The sequence below is a fragment of the Astyanax mexicanus genome, chromosome 15 (genome assembly GCF_023375975.1).
Source record: "Astyanax mexicanus isolate ESR-SI-001 chromosome 15, AstMex3_surface, whole genome shotgun sequence".
Lineage (NCBI taxonomy): Eukaryota > Metazoa > Chordata > Actinopteri > Characiformes > Acestrorhamphidae > Astyanax > Astyanax mexicanus.
The window spans coordinates 6,830,359-6,847,694 of NC_064422.1; positions in this window are offsets into that span (position 1 = coordinate 6,830,359).

Below are 17,336 nucleotides of genomic sequence, written 5' to 3' on the forward strand. Positions count from 1 at the left end.
CTGGATTCAAAACTACTTAAAGTATAAAGCCATTAAGAACAAAAGCTTAGGCCAAACCACAGAGTCCCCTCCCCAAAACACATTTTACTAAAAGCCATAATGACTACAGTGTTACATTAAAATGTTAGTGTTGATAATATAATTTGAGATAAATTAGGCTCCTCCCTGTTTCAGCTACATATATGCCCAATAAAACGAATGTATTTTAGTAGAATGTAAATATACTAAAGCTATTAAAGCTTAGTTGGACTGGAGTTTGTCTGGAGTTCTCTTGAGTCTCTGCATACTAGGCTACATGCGTCTGCTATGTTCTTGCTGGAGTCTGCCGGGGGTGGGGGGGACGTGTGCAGGTGTGATGGATCACAGTATAAACCAATAGGGAGTCGGAATGGTATTTGTTTATACTTCTCTACTTCCAATCACAATCAGATTCACTCTATCTGGATGGAGAGATTTATCTGGATAGAGGTTTTCTTGAACGATGAGAAGCTTAAATGAAAGCAAGCTGAAATGAAATAGGAATAACGAGACTATTAAACTCATTGAATCATTTAGGTGGTCTTATCAGGGCAGCTGTTAACTTGCGATTTCTGAGGTTGGTAACTCTGATGAACTTATCCTGTACAAAAGAGAAACTCTTGCTCTTCCTTTTCTGGGGTGGTCCTGATGAGAACCAGTTTCATCATAACCTTTTTGATGCTCTTTGTGACTGCACTTGAGAGATACTTTCAGTTCTTGTTTTTTTTTTTTGGATTGACAGACCTTCATTTAGACTTTAATATTAATCTCCAAACCATTACTGATCATCAGTAAATGTTGTATTTCATTTGCAAATCAAGAGACCAGAGTCTGGAGGAAGAGTGGAGAGACACACAGTCCAAACTGCTTGAGGTCTAGTGTGAAGTTTCCACCAATCAGTGATGGTTTGAAGAGGCATGTCATCTGCTGGTGTTGATCCACTGTGTTTTATTATCAATGCTTGCTTCCCTCTGCTGACAACTTTAATAGAGATGCGGATTTCATTTTCCAGCAGGACTTGGCACACTTCCCACGCTGCCAAAAGTACCAATTGCTCTTATAAAATATTCTAATTTTCTGAGACACTGATGTTTGGGTTTTATTGGCTGTAAGCCATAATCATCAACAATAAAAGAAATAAACACTTAAAATAGATCACTCTGTGTGTAATACATCTATATAATATATGAGTTTCACATTTTAAACTAAATTACTGAAATAAAGTAACTTTGCAATGGTATTCTAATTTTTTGATATGCACCTGTATGTTTGTGTGTGTGTATACATACATATATATGATTTTTGAAAGCATATTTCTTATGCAAATAAATGCTCTAAATGACAATATTTTTATTTGGAATTTGAGAAGAATGTTGTTCCTAGTTTATAGAATAAAACAGCAATGTTAATTTTACTCAAACAAAAGCCTATAAATAGCAAAATCAGAGCAACTGATCACTTTAAAGAGCTGTGTGTGTGTGTGTTTGTGCTAATGCTTTTCCATCTTATTAAATCTGTTTTTCTGTTTAGATCACTCACTGCTGGTGGAGTTTATACCAGTTTATATTCCATTCAGTTGACTGTGCTAGAAACTAAATTTTCCATAAGTGAGACATTATAAATATAAGAATAATGGGCACCACTTTAAAATAAGACTACCTTTATAAAGGGTTTATAAATGGGTTACAATTAGTTTATTAATGGTTACTAATTAGGTTGTAAATGCCTTAAAAATCATTAATAATCAGTTATAACACATATGTAGAAAGAACAACAATATAGATGGCTGTGGGTTCACTATTTGGCAAACAACAGGTCAGTGTAGCCCTTTCTACGTATGTGCTATAACTAATTAATTAATAATTAATGATTTTAAGGCATTTACAACCAAATTAGTAACCATTAATAAACTAATTGTAAGCCATTTATAAACCCTTTATAAAGGTAGTCTTATTTTAAAGTGGTACCGAATAATGTAATATGTATTAGTAAAAATAAGGTGTTTTGGGTTAGAGGAAAACACTAAAATGTGCAGAGCAGTGAACCTCCAGTTTTAGGGTCGAGAAATACTGTTCTAATGTATTGTAAAACTTGCTATATTTTTATATTAAGCTATTTTTAGTATAGTTTCAACATGAATTTTATATGTTTTTTTTTTTTTTTTCCAAATAATGTGATGTCTTGTGATGTCTTGTGATGTTGGTAAATCTATCAGTTGAGTTTGTATGATTGACAGGACCTTTACAGACCAGTGTCCCTTTTCACCACTGGAGGGGAGTGTTGTATTACTGATAAACTTAAATATTTGGAACCTCAGCTTGTTCTTGCTTTTACAGAGAGTGGCAGGGTAATTCAGAAGAAGTGTACATTTATTCACAGCACAGTTAGATAGGGACAGGTTAGTTCAGGAAAATGGAATGATACCACACATGTTGGAAAAAAAAAGCTTGATAAAAAAAAAGTTGATACATTATGGAAAATTAAATGTTTTTCTTGCATTTACTTTGACTTTTATTTTATTGTAGACAGTTTAAAGTCACAATTAAATATAAAGTCAGTATAAAGTCCATCTTAATTGGTAATATACCTCCAGTCTTTCCTTTTTCAACACAATCCAAAAAAAAAAATGGGACAGGACCAATATTAGTCTGGTATTGATGTAAAAAATACATAAATAATAAAGATGTGATTTCAAATAGGTAGATATGAAAATATTTCAGATCATTTAAAAAAAAAAAGAACTTTAAGACTTTTATCAGCAATAAGTCCAACAGCCAGGGTCTGCCATGCCATGGCGATGTGTCAATACACTTCTGTGATGCAGCATTAACACAGGAAAGTACTACAATATGATTTTAACCTTCAAGACAACATCATTTTCAGGTATATTCATGCAAATTTCAACAAGACAATACAAAACCACATGCTGCACATTTTATAAAGGCACGGCTGTGGAATAAACGGTCGCAGGTACTGTAGAGGACCTTCCTGCAAGACATGTTTGCAGGAAGAGTGAGACAATACATCACTATAAAACTATAATCACTATATATCACTATATAAACATATTTCTAATGTTGTGAAAAGGAATGGTAACACTACATAGTGGTAAATGCTTGACTGCCCCAACTTTCTGAAATACAGCAATGGATGTGCAGTATATTAATAAATTAAAATAAGTTGAGCAGATAAAACATTAAATACATTGTTATTTTTCTGTCTGCAACCGATAAAAAAACCCCACTATAAACCCCATTTCAGCGATCTATAGCGCACAAGTCAATTGCGCATCGACCAGCTAGATTTATTGCATGTCGGTGTGTCTTTGGTGTTACTTGCCATTCCCTTTAAGAGCCAAGCATGCTCTGACTTTGGCGTGTTGATATCTTAACAGCGCAGTACATTATGCATCTCTCCTGTGCATTAACACTGTGAAGGTACACCAGCAGCTCATTTAAGGAAAAAACAATGTTATTTTATTCTTTATTCTGTTTATTGTTGAGGCAAAAGCCGAATTTGCACACTGTAGGGCGTTAATTTGTGTGTGTAATGAACAGAGGTGTACACACTCTGAGGGCTAAGGTAGGATTGGGTGGCTGACTGTTGATTGTTGTCAGGGTTTTACTCAGTCAGTGGAACACCTGGAACATCTTCCATTCACCAAGTTAGAAACATTATTCCTAAACTCTGACATTAATTTAACAACACGGGCAAAAGGCATGAAAATAGACTGTTGCCTGTGTGTAAGATAGCAGCGAACATCACGACAAGGCTTTTGCAGGGTGTATGATAGGGCCCTGTGAGTTTATTTACTTGCATTTTCTATGCAGTCCCAATTTTATCCCATCTCTGATTTGGGGTTTTATTATATTGTATTATACTGCTAGTTAGAATAGTTAGAATAGGCATATAGGCTATAGAAAACATGTTTATTAAGTGTTTTGCACAAAAGCACTTACATAAAGTGATCTCAGCTGCTCTATTCCAAGCAATTTAAGGGCTCTGTCACTTTTATGTAAATAATTTGTTCCTGGTGTTTGCTTATTTAGGAGTATTTTATACTCTTCAGTGACACAGATGCTGTGAATCTTCTTAGAAAATTGTTATGTGATATTTATTTATTATCACAAAATCAAAGTACTGTGATATCATCATAAGCAGGAGATAACCACCCCTATTTCTCTGTGCTCAGTTGTCAATGTAATTTACAGTAACGGAAATAATTAATATATATATATATATATATATATATATATATATATATATATATATATATATATATATATATATATATATATATATATATATATATATATATTTTTTTTTTTTTTTTTTTTTTTTGAGTTGTGTTTAAGGGGAACATACAGGCTACGCCAGGCCAGAATGAACTCAGGAAAGTTGGACGCATACTTGATACCTGATGCATACTCTGTCTTGTCTTGTGGTAGTCATCTCTGCTGTCAGCGTCTCCTGTTTTCTCATTTTTCTTCTTACTGCTCACTTACCTACCATCCCTTAAGCTGCTCTCAGACACTTTCACAACTGTCAGTTTAATGTGGTAGGGATATTATATACACTGGGGTTCTTTTTCAGCACTAAATAATGTGAATGATCTCACTGGGGTTTTGATATTCAGCCTGTTCCTCTGCCAGAGCTCAGCTCAGACCTCTATACAGTAGGTCATTTACAGAAACACTAATTATTAATAAACTACTTGGTGAAACTACTTGAGTTGGCTCTCAAAGGCGTTATAGGATTAGCACTAGCAGCAAGATGTGGGTTCGGGTTAGAGTTACATTCGGGATAGAGGTTAGGGTTAGGATTAGAGTGTGTTAGCGTGAGAAGTACGTTTGGTCTCTAAGTTTATATACAAACAGTTCAAGTTAAATTTTTGGGCACACCTTTAGTTCAGTGTTTATTTCATTTTTTAAAATGTTCTGCATTGTAGATGTATAGTAAAGTCATTCAAACTATGAAGAAAAGCATATGAATTTTTTTTAAGTAAAAAAAAAGGTGTTAAAGGTCTCATTCTATAATTTTTTATTTCATTTTAAACAGTCTAGTTGTGGTCTCTAGTATAAAAGAATGCCACATGAGACGTTTTTTTGTGAAAAAAAAGTGCTCAGGTGTTTTTATTTAGCCCTGCTTTATATCACTGAATTACTGGTCTCTGGAAAAAGAGAGGTTTTGGCTCTTATCTCATGAATATTCATACATGCAAATACAGCATATCACCTCTGATTGGCTAACAGCAGTAAAGCACAAAGGACAAAATGTTTTCAGAGATACAGCCTTAGTTAAAGTCTCTTTCCCTGAGGCCTAGAAACCTTATAAACACCCCTGAGCCTCGACTAGCATTACAGCATTTTTGGGCGTTAGCTTAGCATAGGTTCCAATCACATTCAATAGAGTTAGCTTAGCCTCAGCTACTGTTAAATTACATGGCTTTAGCTTGGCATAGTTTCCCTTTACATTCAATGGCGTTAGCTTAGCTTCGGCTTCATTTACATTTAAAGGCGTTTAAAGCTTAGCTTAGGTTCCCATTACATTTAATAAAGTTAGCAGAACATACTTTTCAGTAGCAAAACCATCGGGGGTAAAAGTTTCTTTTTGTGGTCTTTTAGTGGTTGATTGTCGTGACGGTACAGATCTAGGTTTTAATATCAACCTTGAAGCAAAACCACTACTTTAGGCACCATAGTTGGAGAAGTCAACAAATTTAAACAAATAAGCAAACTTTTCTCGCCATGCTCCTCTAGCTCAGTTAGCTCTTATCTGACGAGGAAAATCAGGCAATTCAGGCAAAACAGGTAATGTCGTAACAAAATAAATAATGCTGCTGGGAACTTGGTCTTTGGTTCGCCCATTCCTGAAACATGTGAGCGCCTGATTTAAACACGCAAACACCAGGTAACATCAGGTAAATTGCACCCATAAAATATCTTACTCTCTATCACTAACGTCAGAAAAAAATCACCTGAATGCATGCCTCTGATAAAAACATAGATGGGAGAAGGGGAATCAAACATGACATTAATAACATCAATGAGCACCCTGAAGCTACCCAAAGTCCCATACAACTCAGACAGCAGCAACAGCAATGAAAATCACATGAAAAAAATGTATGGGTAAAAATCACCTGGCGTTAGCATTCTAGGGTTAATGTGTTTGAGAGCATCAGTTTTAAAGTTGTGAAGAGGTAGAGTTAGTATTTAGTGAATAGCCCTAGAACTGAAGAAAAAAATGACAATCAAAAATGTAATGATGAAACTGGCTCTCATCAGGACCGCCCCAGGAATTAAGAGCAAAAGTTCCCTCAGTTGCTCAGGATAAGTTCATCAGAGTTACCAGCCTCAGAAACCACAAGTTAACAGCACCAGATAAGAGCATCTAAAAACTTCACAGAGTATTTTGGTTTGTTTAGCATTTTAAGTTACTACATGATTCCTTATGTGTTCCTTCATAGTCTGGAGGACTCCAGTATTCATTTACAATGTATAAAGTTGTTTTATCCAGTTTATAGCAGTGGCAATGTTGCCTAAATCAGCTCAGCATTTTGTTATACAGAATAAGACCTTGGCGATCCAGCCTGGCACAGAACTGAAGAGTCTTAATTCGTCACAATAGAGGGCGTAGCATTCAGACTCACAGGGCTATAAATTGTCACGCTGAGTGCCTCGTGGCACACTTGACCCTGTAGCTTCAGCTCTCATATTCCCAAAGTAGTTTTTCAAGTTCTGGGACCCGTGGCACTTTGTGTGGGCTTCCCTAGAGATCCATAAAGGTCCAGACTCTTGCTGTCAAGGCTTTGCCTGTTTGTTCTTTTTTTTCTTATTTTTTTGTATTTTAAATGCTTTTGCAGACAGAGCAAAAGAGTTTGTTCAACATGTCTGTTTTATTTTTATTTCCAATCCTGTTGTCTTATAAAAACTGGGAATCTGCAGATCTTTAAAAAGTCACTTGTATTATTATAACACTTGTATTATTACAACTACGGACAGTTCTGGTGGAAACAAGAGAGTTGAGGTGCACAGTGAATTCTGCCGTGATTTGATCAGCCGTGGTTTTATGTTTTTTGGATACAATCCGGGTTAGCACCCGAACATCCCTTTCAGACAGCTTCCTCTTACAGCGTCCACAGTTAATCCTGTTGGATGTGGTTGGTCCTTCTTGGTGGTATGCTGACATTACCCTGGATACCGTGGCTCTTGATGCATCACAAAGACTTGCTGTCTTGGTCACAGATGCGCCAGCAAGACGTGCACCAACAATTTGTCCTCTTTTGAACTCTGGTATGTCACCCATAATGTTGTGTGCATTGCAATATTTTGAGCAAAACTGTGCTCTTACCCTGGGTAACTTGCTCGTATAGCCTATAACACTGTGATTAGACAAAAAAACACCTCATAAGATATAAATGAACACTCACAGAAAGGAGTTGAATGAAATCTCTGTGGAATTGGGCAGTACATTTTTATTTTATTGGGGTTAAGACTGTATGATTTGGTTCTAGATTCTGCTGCCAGCTTTCACAATGACCTGTCACTTCCAGCAAATCCCAGTGGCAGACATTGCCTAAAAAGGTGAACTCAGACCCAAGCCAGTGGTTTGGAGGACTAATAATCATGCACATGCACGTTCAGACAGACACGCTCAGTTACAACCCACGACAATGCATCACAGTCAAAACACCGTCAGATTTTACCTCACGGTTAATGCCAATAGGCTTGTTTTTCCTTGCCAATGTAAAACAAAGGTGAAATGTCAGTTAAAAAAAAAAATAGGAACTAGTATGTAGTGTCCCATGATTTTTGGCATGTTTCATGGTAGCTACACAGTACACTGCCCTGTCTTTTGGGATATGTCTATGTTTTTTTTTTTGCATTGAATGTGGATGTAAATGATTTTTGCTAGAGTTGCTTTTCTGTTGGCATGGACAGTTCTTACCAGATGTCGCCGGTCAGGATCCACGATTCACTATGCCACTGTCTACTGTGGGTGGTCATGCCTTCTATGATGTATTCCTACTACACATCAGTCAGCATTAACATACAGCACTGTGTAAAAGTTTTAGGCACCAAAGCAAATTACACTAATCCATTTATCTCAGCAATATGAGTGTTTTTTCCTGAAAAAGGACCACATATGATTTAAAGAGATGCAAATAAGCATAAAAAACTAGCAAACTAGAAATAACTATATTAACTCTATTAGATGAGGAAAACAGGGCTGTAAAAGCTCTACTTTTTGTAAAATTATTGTATGTATTTATTGTAATGTTAGTGTTTTACTGAGCTAATAAACACTTACTTCACAGATAAGAAGCTTTTTCTTTACTGAAATTCCCACAGGTGCCTAAAACTTTTGCACAATACTGTATATCTTTTTAAATAATATAGAAAGTCAGTTTAGTCATTTAATATGTTAGCATACACCATATTATGATTACTGGATGAATAATTAATCTTTCCAACCTACGTTTTAACCATTCTTTTCACTTTAAGATAACACTTTATTTGGATAATGCATGATGCTTAACTAACCTTCAACTAACATTCAACTGCATGTCTATTAAATGCAAATAACTGTACGGCGAAAGTAAATCATTTTGTAATGAATGTAACCCTACACTTTAATCCAAACACTAATTTTATTAATATGGGTTAGATTAGTCAAAGGTGTGAAAAGCATTCACATTCATTACTCTATATTTAGAAGTATAGATATAAGGGTTTAAAATACTTCTGTAGAAGTTGAAGTATCAACTCAAGAGTTTTACTCTTTAAGTAAAAGTAATTGTAAAAGTACTGCTTTCAAAATTACTTAAAGTAAAAGTAAAAGTAATGTAAGGGGGACCTATAGTGCACTACCCCCCCTCCCCATAATACATTTTTCTAAAAGCCATAATTACTATAATGTTCTATTATTAAAATGTTAATGTTGATACATTTGGGCTTAATTGAAGCTTGATTGAAACATTTGTCTGGAGTTCTCTTGAGTCTCTGCACGGATCATCTTCGTACGTCAGGCTACATACGTCGTCTGCTATGTTCTTTCTGTGGTGTGTGTGTGTGTGTGTGTGTGGGGGGGGGGGGGGGGGCGTGTGCAGGTGTGATGGATCAGAGTATAAACCAATAGGGTGTCGGAATGGTATATGTTTATACTTCTCTACAGCCAATCACAATCAGATTCACTCTATCTGGATGGAGAGATTTATCTGGATAGTGTTTTTTTTTTAATGATGAGAGGCTGGATAAAAAAGAAGCTAAAATGTAATAGGAGTAATGAGGCTATTTTTAAAATGTAAGGAGTAGAAAGTTCAGATAATTGTGTGTAAATGTAAGAAATTGAAGTGGAAAGTCTCCAGTAAAGTACAGATAACCAAAATTTTTAGGATTGATTCATGGTTGAGTTCAGGCTTAAGGTGGTTTGGGTAAGGATCATTAATATATTTAATTTTAGGTTAGATTTAAAGTTGTGCTTAACAGACATATTAAAGGTGAGCATCTATGAGGCACCTATAATGGACCATCCAAATAAAAACGTGTTACCTAACCTAATTTAGGTACCACTTTAAAATAAGACTACCTTTATAAAGGGTTTAGAAATGGTTTACAATGAGTTTATTAATGTTACTAATTAGGTTGTAAATGCCCTAAAAATGATTATTAATCAGTTATAACACATACGTAGAAAAGGCAACAATATAGATGGCTGTGGGTTCACTATTTGACAAACAACAGGTCTACGTACATTTCTATGTATGTGTTATAACCGATTATTAACGATGTTTAAGGCATTTACAACCTAATTAGTAACCATTAATAAACTAATTGTAAACCATTTATTAACACTTTATAAAGGTTGTCTTATTTTATAGTGGTACCCTAATTTATAACTATCAATAAACTCTTTACTTATAAACCATTTATAAACCATTTATAAACCTTTTATAAAAAGGAGTCTTCTTTTACTAGAAAGTTGTACTAGAAAAGGTTCTAGCACTGACTGTACTAAAATGAATGTCTGTGTTCTATCTGTCATATAATTTCGAACTTCTTCATTTTCTTCTCTTTTTTTGTTGTTGTTGTACTTATCACCTGCACATACATATGCACACACACACACACACACACACACACGTACACACTCCAGCTAACCAAGTTTGGTGCCGTAGGCATTTACGAGCCTTGTTTAATACACACTCAGAATATTTTTTTTTGTCGTACTTTTCATGCTCCTCCCCTGCCTGCTGTATTTGCAGGCAGCTTTAGTGCCAGACACCCTGAGGCAGCAGTAGCGCCAGTGAGTCTTCCCACCTCTGTTTTTGTGGTGGGAGATGACATGTCGAAGCTTTGAAGGGCAGGAGAGGGAGGGAGGGAGAGGAGAGGGAAGGGCGGGAGCGAACACATCACTCTGCGAGAGCACCCAAATGTCATGTGGGCTGCAGTCCACCCAAATTCTCTCGCTGTCTATGTGGGCCGGTGGAAATGGAGACAGGAAGCACAACACACACACACACAGAAAAAACACACGCACACACATATAATATATATATATATATATATATATATATATATTCAGTGGTGTGAAAAGGTATTTTGTCATACTGATATTTTTCCAAAACTTAGGATCTTTTTTTTTTATTAACCCTTGTGTGGCGTTCATATTTTTGTTACTCGTTTACTTTGTTACTTGTTACTTGTAAAATTAAGCAATTTTACATTAAAATGCTTTGCACATGCTCGCTTCACCTAAATTGCAAGCAATATAAACAGCTTACATGGTTAATATTTGCCCTTTACCTTTCTTATGTTACATTTCTTTAAAAAAGTGCTACTCTTTTTTTTATTAGTTTTTTTAATAAAATGTAAAAGAAAATGAATTTAACTCAATATATGAGTAGAAAATTTGTTTAGTTTCAAATTTACAAATGAAGCAATATTTATTAGCCCTTGGCCAAACACACTGTATGTAATATAAATGTGTTTGTGTGTGTGTGTGGGGGGGGGGTGTACAGTGTGTGTTTATCGAAAATGTGTTTTGATATATGTTTTTCACAAAAAAATGAGCCAATGCCAATGAGTTTGAGTTAGAAAAAATATTTTTTTAGTATCATTTGATGAAAAATGAAAACACCACACAAGGGTTAAAGAAAAAAACAACTATCTAATCCAATCCAATCCCTGTGTGAAAAAGTTTTTACCCCCTAAACCTATTAACATGGTTGTGCCACCCTAGTTATCAGCTTTACTGATAACTAGCAACAAGTATTTCACTTCTCTGTGGAGGAATTTGGGTCCACTCTTCTTTACAGAATTGTTTTAATTCAGCCAATTCAGACGTTATTTCAAGCATAAACACTTCCTGTTTAGGATCATCCACAGCATCTCAATCAGACTTTAACTATGCCACTCCAAAACCTTCATTTAGTGTTATTATTTTTTTAAGCCATTCAGAGGTGAACTTGTTTGTATGTTTTGGATCATTGTCCTGCTGCAGAACCCAAGTACACCTGAGCTTGAGGTCACAAGATTGTCTGTTAAACAGCAGAATTCCTGCTTCCATCTATTACAGCAAGTTGCCAGACTCTGAAGCAGCAAAGCAGCTCAAGACCATCACACTACCACCACCATGTTTAGCATTCAGTATGATGTTCTTTTTCTGAAATTATGTGTTAGTTTTAGTTTTACATCAGACGTAGTGGAACACAAACCTTTTAAAAAGTTCCACTTTTGTCTCGTCAGTCCAAATAATATTTACCTGAAGTGCTGGGGCTCAACAGGATCTTTTTTTTGGTAAATGCGAGATGGGCTGTTGTGTTCTTTTTGTTCAGCAGTGTTTTTTTGTCTTTAAACTCTCTTTCTTATTATTAAATCATTAACACAGACCTTAACTTAGGCCTGCAGTTCTTTAAATGTTGTTTTGGGTTCTTTTGTGACCTCCTGGATGAGTTGTCCATGCCCTTTTAGAGTAATTTTAGGTTCACCAGAGCTCCATGTTTTCTTTATTTATGAATGATGGCTCTCACTGTGGTTTGCTGGAGTCTCAAAGAATAAGAAATGACTTTGTAACCTGTTCCAGATTGATAGATGATCAATTACCTTTTTTTCTCATCTGTTTCTGAATTTCTTCATAATGTGTAGCTTTTTAAAATCTTTTAGCTGCTTCATGTTGTCAGACAGGTTCTATTTTAATAGAACTGTGATTAATCACAGTTAATTTATGGGGAACAAACACTTTTTTACAAAGGGCTAGAAAGGTTTGGATAGGTTTTTTTTCCCTTAATAAAATACATTATCATTTATAAAGTGCTTTTTATATTTACTCAGGTTACCATTGTCTGATATTAAGGTCTATTTAATAATCTGAAAAATGTAAGTATGACAAAAATAAATAAATCTGTAAGTTTAGTTTCTCATCTCAAAAACACACTGAAAGTGTTTGAACCCCCCTTTTTTTAATCCCGCACATTTCGTTCTGATTCGTCTAAAAGTCCCGAGGCTTCACATATTTAGTTTTTTTCCATCTACCAACATGAGCAACTCATAACACATCAACTCAGCTTTATGGTGCTTCAGTCAGCCTAAAGCTATGCGCTTCACCCACACCTAAGTTAGAGCATGACACTTCAAAGTTCTTCCAGAAACCTCTTCGGAATGTCGAGGCACTGCAAATACGGCGAGAAAAAGACAGAGAGAGAGAGAGAGAGAGAGAGAGAGAGAGACGCTGCATGCCAGACCCAGACAGTTCACCCACCCACAAGCACCTACACTGGAGTAAATAAAGACACTATGACAAACAAAACACTTTAATAAGTACAATAAAACCTGGTGTGTTTGTGTCTTCGCGTGTGTGTAGGTGTGTGTATGTAGGTGGTATTTTTGTTGATTTGTCCTCATCTGCACATTTAATTCACAAGCGCTCAGGTACTCTACAGTGCACTACAGAGTGTGTACAGTGGTGTTTGTTCATATCTTTATGTTTATAAAGCTTTTAGTTGCAATTTTCTATATTTCTGCATAAATTCCCTGGTGAAAAAATTATATACTTAATTGTACTTAAAACAAATGTCTAAGTATGCTGTAAAACAGATTTACAGTACGTTCTAACTTAAATAAATATTAAAAGTACATTAATATTACAATTTCATCAAAGGTTTGAAAGTAAAATTTACACTTTTTAAAAAGTACAATATAGTGTATTTAAAAAAATAGACTACTATGAAGTACACTTTTAGTTCTAATACTTCTAAAATACTTATTTCCAAATATACCTTTGTACATTTTTAGAAAAGCATGTTAAAACAAGTACAATGTATCATGTAACTTTTTAGAAAGTAAATTAAATTACTACATTGGTAAAATGTTTTAAAAATATATTTAGGTATTACGTTAATATAACAGTTAAAATGTATTACAATGCTCTGTAATTATAATTAGAAAAATATAAATATCAATTATAAGTCAATTATAGGATAAAGTGTTCAATAATATTTAAATGTCAAATAATAAATGTAAGTAAATGTGTAACATGCTAAAAATACATAGTGCAACATATTAAACTAAATATTTATACTCAACAACAAAGTATACTAGAAGTGTGCTACTTACAAAAGACAAGAACAAGAAGCATATTTGTGCTCTAATGTAAATAGATCACACATATTTAACATCAATTCCTAATACATTTCTAATATACCGGTGTATAATAGTGATACAGTTGTAAAACTCATTAAATGTATTATATTATATTTTACTGTAAACATATTTAAAATATGGTGTTACATACATGAAGTAGTATGTTTAAATGTTACCTAACTTAAGTAAGTATGTTTAAAATAGTTCCATTTTAGTACAGTTAAGAACACTGAATTTGAGTAAGACTTTTGTACTATTTTTATACAATTAAAGTAGAAGTACAAAAAATAAATGTGGTTCCATTTCAGCACTCTTTAAATATACTGATTAATATTGTGGCTACAGGTACACTTTAGTGCACTATAACATAATAATGCATAGTATACTTTAATGTACTTTTTGTCACTAGGGGTTTGATCTAACACTACTAGCTTACACTACAGAATAATCAGATAGATAGACAGACAGACAGACAGAGAGATAGATAGCTAGATAGCTAGATAGCTAGATAGCTAGATAGATAGATAGATAGATAGATAGATAGATAGATAGATAGATAGATAGATAGATAGATAGATACTTTATTTATCCCGAAGGAAATTTAGGATATGTTCTTACTTATGTCCTAATCAGCCCAATTTTGTGGCTGATTTGTGACAATCTTTTTCTGACAATCACAAAATGTCTCCCAATCAATTGCAGGCTGATAACCAATGATCGTGTAGTGTGGTGTCTATAATCCAGTACTAATAAATAGTACTCTGATTTTCTTCCAGAATTGTGAATAATCGTAAATAGAAACCATGAATATTAATTACGGCTCAATAATACCTGTAGTGTGGGGTGGATTCCGATTCTCTAGTAGGGAACACAAAGTTGACTTCATATTATCCTGTGCAACAGCGATAATTCTTGCTTTTTTTTCTGCTCCTGATGAGAGCCAGTTTCATCATAAAAGTTTTGATGGCCTTTCCACTTGCACTTGCAATATTACAATGTTTTTTTAATAATATTAGTTTGCTAACACAATCTTTTTTGCATTAATTGTTAACACTATGAAGGAGTTTACGTTAAAATTAACCCAAGCTGGGAGCTGTATTTTATAAATATTTAATATTTAAAATATTTATAAATATTTTAACTCCCACTCCTGAACAGAGTTAAAAGGTTAACTCCCAGAAAAGAGTTATTTTAACTCTGTTATAGAGTTTATTCAATGGTAACGCATATACACTTAAAATGAGTTGATATTAACTTTCATTACATTACATTACACTTTTGTCCAAAGCGACTTACAATAGTGAAGTACACAAGCAATAGAAGTTAAAGGTAAAAACATTTTTAGACAGGGCCTAAAGGAGTTCAAAGGGAAGTAGTGGGATAGAGGAGTGCAGGAGGGGATGAAGGAAATGAGGTTAGAAGTAGTTAGTGAGTTAGAGGTGTTAGGAGAGTAAGTGCTGTTTGAAGAGCTCTGTCTTCAGGAGTTTATTAAAGATAGTGAGAGATTCTCCTGATCTGGTAGTAGAAGGTAGTTAGTTAGAGGTGTTAGGAGAGTAAGAGCTCTTTGAAGAGCTCTGTCTTCAGGAGTTTATTAAAGATAGTGAGAGATTCTCCTGATCTGGTAGTAGAAGGTAGTGAGTTAGAGGTGTTAGGAGAGTAAGTGCTCTTTGAAGAGCTCAGTCTTCAGGAGTTTATTAAAGATAGTGAGAGATTCTCCTGATCTGGTAGTAGAAGGTAGTTAGTTAGAGGTGTTAGGAGAGTAGGTGCTCTTTGAAGAGCTCTGTCTGCAGGAGTTTATTAAAGATAGTGAGAGATTCTCCTGATCTGGTAGTAGAAGGTAGTTAGTTAGAGGTGTTAGGAGAGTAAGAGCTCTTTGAAGAGCTCTGTCTTCAGGAGTTTATTAAAGATAGTGAGAGATTCTCCTGATCTGGTAGTAGAAGGTAGTGAGTTAGAGGTGTTAGGAGAGTAAGTGCTCTTTGAAGAGCTCAGTCTTCAGGAGTTTATTAAAGATAGTGAGAGATTCTCCTGATCTGGTAGTAGAAGGTAGTTAGTTAGAGGTGTTAGGAGAGTAGGTGCTCTTTGAAGAGCTCTGTCTTCAGGAGTTTATTAAAGATAGTGAGAGATTCTCTTGATCTGGTAGTGGAAGGTAGTTTGTTCCACCATTGGGGAACTCTGTATGAGAACAGTCTGGATTGCTTTGTGTGAATGTTTGTTTGGTAAAGCGAGGCGATGTTCATTGGAGGAGCACAGCGGCCGGGAGGTAGCGTAAGCCTTCAGGAGTGAACAGTGCAGGTAGGAAGGAGCCTGTTCTGTGATCACCTTGTAGGCAATTGTAAGGCTTTGAAAAAAAAATAATTGCTGTGCACCTATGTCCTCATCCATTCCCCATTTCCGCACACAGTGGCTGTGTTTTAATGGTGTGTGTGTGTGTGTGTGTGTTTGTTAGTGTAAAAGCGTGTGTCGAAGGTGGGGCACACTTCCTGGTGCTCCCTCAGTGAGTATATAGTGGTGCCACCGGCAAGTCTTCAAGTCTTCTGTAGTGTTTATGTCCCCGCTGAGCTTCTGTCTGAAGAGCTGCCCTTCATTTAGACAGAGAAGATTAGAGAGGAGCCATTCCTCAAACTCTCCTATAGAGATCAAACAGCAGCACAGCCAGTGCAGTCTCCCATGCAGCACTGCGCCTAGGTGAGGGGATTTGTACACCCCCCCCCTCCCCATTTGCCCTAACACGTACACACACACTCACACACACATACATAACTAAACAGATTAACACATCTCATCTAAAATTTTACATATCTTTACAGCTTTACTGTACATACTAGTGCATCTTAAAAATAGAATATCTTTGAAAAGTTATTTTATTTCAGCAATTCAGTTAAAAATGTGAAACTCATATATTATATAGATGATATTTCACACAGAGTGACTCTATTTTAAGCTCCAAATATCAGTGTCTCAAGAAATTTGAATATTATATAAGACCAATCAGTATTTTTGGCAGTGTGGGCAGTAGAGGTGTGCCAAAAAATCGATTCACATAAGAATCTTGATTCTCATTTACTACGATTCAGAATCGATTTAAAATGTCCCAAAATCGATTCTGAGGGGCGGGTTTTAGACTGATTTTGGGCTGGGTATTTTTGTTGGACCTGGCAACCCTGGGGATAGCGCTTGTCCTTTCAAACGGAGATCTTCCAGACACACACAGAGCGTAGGTGTTTGAGAATCACCGGTAAGATGGCAGAACAAGCACTATATTACATTAGATTAACGTGTAGTTTCAATGTTTTATGGCAGAATGCTTCATAACAAGCATAAAAAAGATCGCTAGTAGTTAGTTTCAGTAACTGTTAGCTAGCTAACTAGCTAACTTTCCAGTTCCACCTTAAATAACGCTACAGGTGGCAGCGGGCTGCAGCATTTAAGGCGGAACGGAAAAATACAATAAGCTAATCAGAGCTAATTTCAGCTCCTCATCACAGAGGAATTAAGGAATGGACCATATGAATTAATTTCTCCACCTCCTGCCCCCTTTCTGAAGAAATACAACGACCTTAAATTAACTAGTTAATCAGCAGCTGCTCCTGAACTTTAGCGCTCCACTGCTATCATCACATCAGCCCAGCAGCGTCACCTACACACCACCGCTAGTAGCCTGGTAATAAAGCAGTGTTA